This window comes from Rhodnius prolixus, unplaced genomic scaffold, assembly GCF_049639745.1.
Source record: "Rhodnius prolixus isolate KJV_2025 unplaced genomic scaffold, Rpr scaffold_4, whole genome shotgun sequence".
In the NCBI taxonomy this organism is placed as follows: domain Eukaryota; kingdom Metazoa; phylum Arthropoda; class Insecta; order Hemiptera; family Reduviidae; genus Rhodnius; species Rhodnius prolixus.
Genome location: NW_027411614.1, coordinates 51983959 through 51994152, shown reverse-complemented (window position 1 = coordinate 51994152; position 10194 = coordinate 51983959). Strand labels below are relative to the sequence as shown.

General features: G+C 31.8%; 1 long non-coding RNA gene across 1 annotated transcript; it reads left to right on the top strand.

Annotated features, from left to right (window-relative positions):
• The first annotated feature begins 6066 nt into the window (after nt 1-6066).
• On the top strand, nt 6067-8507 carry LOC141456055 (uncharacterized). The gene is made up of 2 exons (XR_012459566.1): nt 6067-7637; nt 7701-8507. It is a non-coding gene; the product is annotated as an uncharacterized lncRNA (long non-coding RNA).
• The last annotated feature ends 1687 nt before the right edge of the window (nt 8508-10194 follow it).

The following is a 10194-nucleotide window of genomic DNA, read 5'->3' as shown; positions in this document are numbered from 1 at the left end:
CTAACCTAACCTAACCTAACCTAACCTAACCTAACCTAACCTAACCTAACCTAACCTAACCTAACCTAACCTAACCTAACCTAACCTAACCTAACCTAACCTAACCTAACCTAACCTAACCTAACCTAACCTAACCTAACCTAACCTAACCTAACCTAACCTAACCTAACCTAACCTAACCTAACCTAACCTAACCTAACCTAACCTAACCTAACCTAACCTAACCTAACCTAACCTAACCTAACCTAACCTAACCTAACCTAACCTAACCTAACCTAACCTAACCTAACCTAACCTAACCTAACCTAACCTAACCTAACCTAACCTAACCTAACCTAACCTAACCTAACCTAACCTAACCTAACCTAACCTAACCTAACCTAACCTAACCTAACCTAACCTAACCTAACCTAACCTAACCTAACCTAACCTAACCTAACCTAACCTAACCTAACCTAACCTAACCTAACCTAACCTAACCTAACCTAACCTAACCTAACCTAACCTAACCTAACCTAACCTAACCTAACCTAACCTAACCTAACCTAACCTAACCTAACCTAACCTAACCTAACCTAACCTAACCTAACCTAACCTAACCTAACCTAACCTAACCTAACCTAACCTAACCTAACCTAACCTAACCTAACCTAACCTAACCTAACCTAACCTAACCTAACCTAACCTAACCTAACCTAACCTAACCTAACCTAACCTAACCTAACCTAACCTAACCTAACCTAACCTAACCTAACCTAACCTAACCTAACCTAACCTAACCTAACCTAACCTAACCTAACCTAACCTAACCTAACCTAACCTAACCTAACCTAACCTAACCTAACCTAACCTAACCTAACCTAACCTAACCTAACCTAACCTAACCTAACCTAACCTAACCTAACCTAACCTAACCTAACCTAACCTAACCTAACCTAACCTAACCTAACCTAACCTAACCTAACCTAACCTAACCTAACCTAACCTAACCTAACCTAACCTAACCTAACCTAACCTAACCTAACCTAACCTAACCTAACCTAACCTAACCTAACCTAACCTAACCTAACCTAACCTAACCTAACCTAACCTAACCTAACCTAACCTAACCTAACCTAACCTAACCTAACCTAACCTAACCTAACCTAACCTAACCTAACCTAACCTAACCTAACCTAACCTAACCTAACCTAACCTAACCTAACCTAACCTAACCTAACCTAACCTAACCTAACCTAACCTAACCTAACCTAACCTAACCTAACCTAACCTAACCTAACCTAACCTAACCTAACCTAACCTAACCTAACCTAACCTAACCTAACCTAACCTAACCTAACCTAACCTAACCTAACCTAACCTAACCTAACCTAACCTAACCTAACCTAACCTAACCTAACCTAACCTAACCTAACCTAACCTAACCTAACCTAACCTAACCTAACCTAACCTAACCTAACCTAACCTAACCTAACCTAACCTAACCTAACCTAACCTAACCTAACCTAACCTAACCTAACCTAACCTAACCTAACCTAACCTAACCTAACCTAACCTAACCTAACCTAACCTAACCTAACCTAACCTAACCTAACCTAACCTAACCTAACCTAACCTAACCTAACCTAACCTAACCTAACCTAACCTAACCTAACCTAACCTAACCTAACCTAACCTAACCTAACCTAACCTAACCTAACCTAACCTAACCTAACCTAACCTAACCTAACCTAACCTAACCTAACCTAACCTAACCTAACCTAACCTAACCTAACCTAACCTAACCTAACCTAACCTAACCTAACCTAACCTAACCTAACCTAACCTAACCTAACCTAACCTAACCTAACCTAACCTAACCTAACCTAACCTAACCTAACCTAACCTAACCTAACCTAACCTAACCTAACCTAACCTAACCTAACCTAACCTAACCTAACCTAACCTAACCTAACCTAACCTAACCTAACCTAACCTAACCTAACCTAACCTAACCTAACCTAACCTAACCTAACCTAACCTAACCTAACCTAACCTAACCTAACCTAACCTAACCTAACCTAACCTAACCTAACCTAACCTAACCTAACCTAACCTAACCTAACCTAACCTAACCTAACCTAACCTAACCTAACCTAACCTAACCTAACCTAACCTAACCTAACCTAACCTAACCTAACCTAACCTAACCTAACCTAACCTAACCTAACCTAACCTAACCTAACCTAACCTAACCTAACCTAACCTAACCTAACCTAACCTAACCTAACCTAACCTAACCTAACCTAACCTAACCTAACCTAACCTAACCTAACCTAACCTAACCTAACCTAACCTAACCTAACCTAACCTAACCTAACCTAACCTAACCTAACCTAACCTAACCTAACCTAACCTAACCTAACCTAACCTAACCTAACCTAACCTAACCTAACCTAACCTAACCTAACCTAACCTAACCTAACCTAACCTAACCTAACCTAACCTAACCTAACCTAACCTAACCTAACCTAACCTAACCTAACCTAACCTAACCTAACCTAACCTAACCTAACCTAACCTAACCTAACCTAACCTAACCTAACCTAACCTAACCTAACCTAACCTAACCTAACCTAACCTAACCTAACCTAACCTAACCTAACCTAACCTAACCTAACCTAACCTAACCTAACCTAACCTAACCTAACCTAACCTAACCTAACCTAACCTAACCTAACCTAACCTAACCTAACCTAACCTAACCTAACCTAACCTAACCTAACCTAACCTAACCTAACCTAACCTAACCTAACCTAACCTAACCTAACCTAACCTAACCTAACCTAACCTAACCTAACCTAACCTAACCTAACCTAACCTAACCTAACCTAACCTAACCTAACCTAACCTAACCTAACCTAACCTAACCTAACCTAACCTAACATAAAAATAACTTGAAAATAACTTAGAAATAACATAAAAATAACTTAAAAATAACATAAAAATAACATAAAAATAACTTAAAAATTATATAAAAGTAACTTAAAAATAACATAAAAATAACTTAAAAATAACTTAAAAATTATATAAAAGTAACTTAAAAATAACATAAAAATAACTTAAAAATTATATAAAAGTAACTTAAAAATAACATGAAAATAACATGAAAATAACTTGAAAATAACATGAAAATAACTTGAAAATAACTTGAAAATAACATGAAAATAACTTGAAAATAACTTGAAAATAACATGAAAATAACTTAAAAATAACTTGAAAATAACATAAAAATAACTTGAAAATAACTTGAAAATAACTTAAAAATAACATAAAAATAACATAAAAATAACTGAAAAATAACTTGAAAATAACTTAAAAATAGCATAGAAATAACATAAAAATAACTTAAAAATTATATAAAAGTAACTTAAAAATAACATAAAAATAACTTGAAAATAACATAAAAATAACTTGAAAATAACATGAAAATAACTTGAAAATAACATAAAAATAACTTAAAAATTACTTGAAAATAACTTGAAAATAACATAAAAATAACTAAAATAAGGTTAGTAACTAAATAAGGATTCAGAGAGTTCAGAGAAAGGATGAATCATTGACTAAAGATACTTGTCTAAGGGTCAATGTCTTAGCATTATAGTAATTGCAGTAAAAATTAGTCACTTGGGATGGTGGACTCAGTCACTTATTCGAATAAAGAAATTGGGATACTTAGTCATTAATGACTTAGGATTGCCATATTCCTAATTTTTTACTTTAGATTAAATTATGTTTTCACTACTGAATTAAGATTAGTCTAAGTGACTTAGGATAATTCACTTATGATTAAGTTCACTTAGAATTTACGATTAAATTTTGGATGAAGAGCTTACGATTTATTAGGATAATTGGATTAGGATTACATTGAGGAATCATGGGCTGGCTTAGGGTTATTAAGATTAATTTAACAATATTGGGCTTACGATTAAGATAACTCGATAAGGATAATTACATTAGGATTAATATAACTAGATTAATTAGGACTAAAAAATTCATAAGAATAATTATTTTCGGATTAATGACTTAGGATTAGGATTGTTATTTAGGATTAATTCCTTGTGATTAAGACAATGACTTAGGATTAATACCTTAGAATTACGGCAATTGGATTAAGATTTTGACTTAGGATTAACATAATGACTTAGGATTAATACCTTACGATAATTGGATTAGGGTTATGACTTTAGGGGAAAACCCTTAGGATTAGATTTTTGACTTAGGATTAGGATCATTGGATTAAAATAAAAAACTTCACGATCATTGGATTAGGATAGTTACATTAGGATTATTACTTTAGGATAATTGACTTATGATTACAATAATTGGATTAGAATAAATAACTTCACGCTTATTGGATTAGGATACATGGCTTAGGATTACGTTCTGACTTAGGATTAGGAAAATTGGACTAGAATCAATAAATAACTTTACAATTATTGGATTAGGATAATTGACTTAAGATTATGATGATTGGATTAAAATAAATAACTTTAAGATCATTGGATTAGTATTAATGACTTAGACTTAGGATAATTGAATTAGGATTAGTGATTAAACATAATTGAATTTGGTTTAATGACTTAGGATTAGAAGAAGTGCAGTAAGATTAATGACTTAGGATTAGTGACTAAGCATAATTGGATTTGGTTTAATGACTTAGGATTACAAGAAGTGCACTAAGATTAATGACTTAGGAATGAATGCAGTAATTATTTGACGATAATTTGATTAGATTAATGACTTTGGGTTAGGATAATTGGATTAATTAATAATGACTTAGGATTAACTTAAGTTTTTTGTTCCTTAGTATTAGATCTAAGTGACTTAGGTTTATTCGCTATGAATTGAATTTTTTTTATTATTATTAATGACTTAGGATAATTGATTTAAGATTGGCTAATTTTGACTTTGGTCAGGATTGATTGCTTATGATTTAGATAGTTGACTTAGGATTAGGATTACTGACTTAAGGTTTTGGATAAGGTAGATAGGGTTAATGACTTAGGATTGGCAGTAATGACTAGATCATTACTCCTTAACAAAAACTTACAGTTTAAAAAGTTAAGTATAAGGGTTGATTAAACGCCAGAATTAATATGGAATATTTCAGGTTTGCATAACTTAAATAATCTAGATCAACCTCAAATTAATTATTTTTGTAAACACGATTTGCTCTGCATTGTTGAAACTTGGGTATTAGAGGATCGCTTTTGTTTACCATCTTTTCTAAAAGAATATAAATATTGCTATACTAGCGCTGTAAAAGATAAATCTCGTGGTGGAGCAAGTGGTGGCATAATGTTATTTTATAAATCTAATTTAGGTTATACTCTGGAAGTGCTAGATAAATGTGTGTTATGGCTATTTGTTAAAATCAATTTGAATAATAATTCATATGTAATAGGAATTAACTATTGGCCCCCTAGTTGTGATATTATATTTTATACTGAATCACTAACAGAATACATACACAGACCCTATGAAAAATTTCCAATTGACACTAAATATGTTATTGCCGGTGATTTTAACTGTCGCATCGGTGATTTAGATGAAACAGAAGAATCTACCATGGAATCTTTGGGTTTAGCTGTTTGCAACGGTCGGACAAAATCTGACACACCTTCTAAATTGACGTTTATATCATTTTCAGGCAATAGCAGTACGATCGATTTGGTATGGTGTAGTTATAATTTGCTTCATGAAATTGCTAACTTGAAAATTAAAAATTTATCTCCTTTTTATGAACATAATGCGTGTATACTTTCAAGTGCAAAGTATTAAAAACTCAGAAAATTATTGTGTACATCCGGTGACGTTAAATAAAAACTTAAAATATTTGAAATGGGATAACTCATTAATTAAAATATTTCATGAAAATTTACAAAATAGTTCCAATATTTATTTTAATAGTGCCGATAGTTATTTTTGTTTGTTCCTCTGGATTACCGATAAAAAATAAAACTGCGTATAGCCTATCGTAAATGGAAAAAATCATGTTTTTCTAATTCAGAATTGACAAATTATATAACATTGAGAAATACTTATAGAAAACATTTAAAGTTACTTAGTTAAAAAACAATATTATGAGGAAATAAAAAATAATTTGGCAGTAGTTGGTAATTCTCAACAATTTTGGCAAGTAGTTAGAAAATTGAAGCCTTCTAATAAATTCATAAACCTATGGTATAACTTTTTTTGTGAACATTTTACTACTTCGTCCCCCTCACTCTCTGTTTTATGCAATAATTCAAATCCTTCTCTTGATGGTAATATAACCTTGTCAGAACTCCAGTATGCGATAGGTAAGTCCCGAAATAAAAAGTCCACAGGACTAGATGGGATCCCGTATGAAGTTTTTCATGGGAACATTATTTATTAAATCTATTTAATGTTGTATCTGTTGTATATGTACAAAGGTAGTAAGTAAGAGAAGTAGTGGGGATCACTACTAGACATGTAAGTCAGTTAATAAAGATATGTTAACTGGTGAACTACTTATTAATGAATCTGCCCAATATACGTATTTTAAAAATAATACGTGGCGCAGTCGAGGGTGAACAATTCAAGTAATAATTACAATTAAAAAGTGTGAAGTGAAGTAATAATAGTGACAGTTAATAATAAAAAACAGTGCCGAATAATAAAATTAATAAAATGGACTGTTTTAAACCACCATCACCTTTAGTACTCACTGGTAATGTGGCAGAGAATTGGAGAAGCTTTAAAGCTGAGCTTGAAATATTTATAAAGGCAGCTGATATAACAGAAGATAAAAAAACAGTTGGTAGAAAAGTAGCAGTTCTCTTAAATTTACTAGGAGCTGAAGGTAGGAAGTTATACTACACTTTTCAGTTACCGGAAGAGAAAAGAGACGATTATAATGAAGTGGTTGCTTCTTTTGATAGGTATGTAGAGCCACAGAAAAATTTAATAACTGCAAGTTATTTGTTTAATAAACGAATTCAAGATGAATTTCAATCATTTGATTCATTTGTAATGGATTTAAAAAAGTTAATACAAGATTGTGATTATGGTCAGCTACAAGAAAGAAACTACAAGAATATCAAGAGGAAACTGCCAATGATCCACTATTAAATCGAATATTGAAATATTGTCGTGAAGGTTGGCCCAAATCAGAAAGTAGACTACAACCGGAAATGAAATTATTTTTTAGAGCTAGAGATAATCTTCTAGAAAATGAGGGAGGGGTTACTGTATTTGAATTCGAAATTAGTAATACCTCTAAAACTGAGAAAAGACGTACTTAAAAAATCACATGCGGGACACTTAGGTATCACCAAAACTAAAAAAAGTCGCTAGAAATTGTGTATATTGGCCAAACATAACTAAAGATATACAGAATTATGTGTTATCGTGTGAAACATGTGCTAAGTATCAAAATAATAATAGGCATGAGCCATTAATTCCGCATGAAATACCTGATATTCCGTTTGTGAAAATAGGCATAGATATATTAGAATTTTCAAAAAAGTACTATTTGGTCATCTTTGACTACTACTCAAAATGGCTAGAGTTAAAATCAATAAATAATAAAACTGCCACTGAAACAATAAATGTTTTAAAAGAAGTATTTAGTTCGTTTGGTAGTAGCAGACAATAATCCGTTCAATTCTGTTGAGTATAGAAAATTTGCCAAGCAGTGGGGTATAGAATTCATTTTAACGAGTCCGACCTATCCACAATCTAACGGTATGGCGGAAAGAGCAGTACAGACATCGAAAAATATGTTAAAAAAATGTACAGAAGATGTAACTGATCTTGAGTTATCTCTGTTACATTATAAAAATAGTCCAGTATTAGGAAGTCCGTGGTCTCCTGCTCAGTTATTATAAAGCAGAGAGTTAAGAGTAAACTTGCCAACTACAGAAGAAAGGTTGCGTCCCAAAGTAGTTAGTGGGTTTAAAAAGTATTTAACAAATAAACAAAACAATATGAAAAAATATTGTGACAGACGCACCCGGAAAAGAAGTGATTTTAAACTTAATGAAAATGTGTTTTATAGGAAAGGTAAAATTTGGGAGAAAGGAAAGATAGTAGCTAAGTATGACAATAGATCTTATGGGGTTAGCACAGAAAATGAAAGTTTAGTCAGGAGAAATTCTTATCAATCACTTAATAACTTTAAAATAGAAACTCCGCAATCTAATAAGAAGTTAAATGGTACCCTGAGACCGTTCACAACCAAATATGGTCGTAAAATATTTGTACCAGTAAAATATCAAGAATAATTGAAATATCTTATATAAGAAAAATGAAATATTGTTAGTTCAATACAAGTAAAATCTCGTAGTAGAGTAGACTAATTAAGTGATACAGTTTATTTTCAGTTTAGTCAGTTCAGTTAAGTTGTGGTAGATTATTAGAGTATAGTAGATATACTAAGTGTTCCAGCGTATTTTTAGTTTATGATTAAAAAAAAAAAAAAAAAAAGAAAAAAGGAAGATGTTGTATATGTACAAAGGTAGTAGTAAGAGAAGTAGTGGGGATCACTACTAGACATGTAAGTCAGTTAATAAAGGTATGTTAACTGGTGAACTACTTATTAATGAACCTGCCCAATATACGTATTTTAAAAATAATACAGTATCTGTTCTGTTATTTAAAAAAGGAGATGCTCATGACCCGAACTGTTATCGCAGTATTCGACTTTTGAACACAATAACGAAATTATTCACTTCAATACTACGTACAAGACTAGTGACTTGGGTAGAGCTAAACGGTATTATACAATCTGGATTCAGACATGGGCGCTCCTGTGTGGATAATTTGTTTATTTTGTCTTCAGTGGCAAGCATTCAATCTGAAATTAAAAAAAAAGTATCTATTTGGTATTTTTATTGATTTTAGAAAAGCGTTCGATTCAGTCGATCATAATAAACTATGGGCTAAATTAGATTCTCTTGGAGTGAGTGGTAAATTTATTAGATTATTTAGTAAATTATACAAAAATGCCTCATTTAAATTATCAGTGAATAATGTTTTATCGAACTGGGAGATGGATATAACTAAATTGTTTATTCTCTTTATTGCGGATTTTCTTAGAGAAAAAGGTGTCTCAGGAATTTCGATCACGAGGTCTGTTGATATTTTAACTCTAATGTTTGCTGATGACTTGGTGTTATTCGCTGATTCATGGTCTGATGCTAAAAAAAAATTGCAAATTGTTTCTGAATATTGCCATATAAATTCTTTACAAGTGAATGCCGATATATCTAAAGTAATGGTTTTTCGGAGAAGTTTTAAAGGCGTACCCTTCAATTCAGTTTGTAAGTTTTCGTCTGCAACAAAGTATTTTATAAATAAAGGTAACAGAGCTTTAGGTATTGTCAAGAGTATCTTATCGGGAGGTAAATCTGATACTTGGGAAAGTAAAATTAAATTATTTAATTCTATTGTTTCCTCCTGTGCAATGTATGCTTCAGAGGTTTGGTCTGCGAGGTATTTTCCGGATATAAGTAAAATTTTGATTAAGTACATAAAGCAACTATATCTGCTGCCTTTTAATACTCCTAATCATTATTGGTGTCACTCCAATGGTTGTTAACATATTTAACAGAATTTTTAATTATGTTGGTAAATTAATGGAAATGTCTGACGATAGGTTAGTTACCTAAAGTGTTGTTCAATAAACTTAAAGAAATAAATGGATTGTCTTATAATAAAATAGAACATAACTGGTACAGTCAGGTAGATCTGTTTCTAAATACGTATTAGATGGTTCGGTCGTATGCACTATCTGTAACAAATTGGAATTTGAAACTCTACAGCACTTTCTAAATTATAGCATTGAAGATCTTCTTATAATAAGTTCATTACATAAATTGAATGATTTGTTTTATTATGTAATTAACTGTTTGAAGCTTCGTTCATTTTTAATTGATGGGTGACAGTGTTTTGATAAACTTGTATACTAGTGAAATTGTATTGTATAAAATTTTATTTTTCTTGTTTTTTATGGATACTTTTTCTTTTCTTTTTGTACGCTATTTTTATTGCATTTTCCACTTGAGCAAAATCTTTGAAGATTTATAAATAAAATGCATAATGAAGGCAAAGAAAGACATTAAATGGAAGAGCTATATATGTCAACTGCAACATACTTCCTGTGCTGACGTATGGATGCCAAAGTTG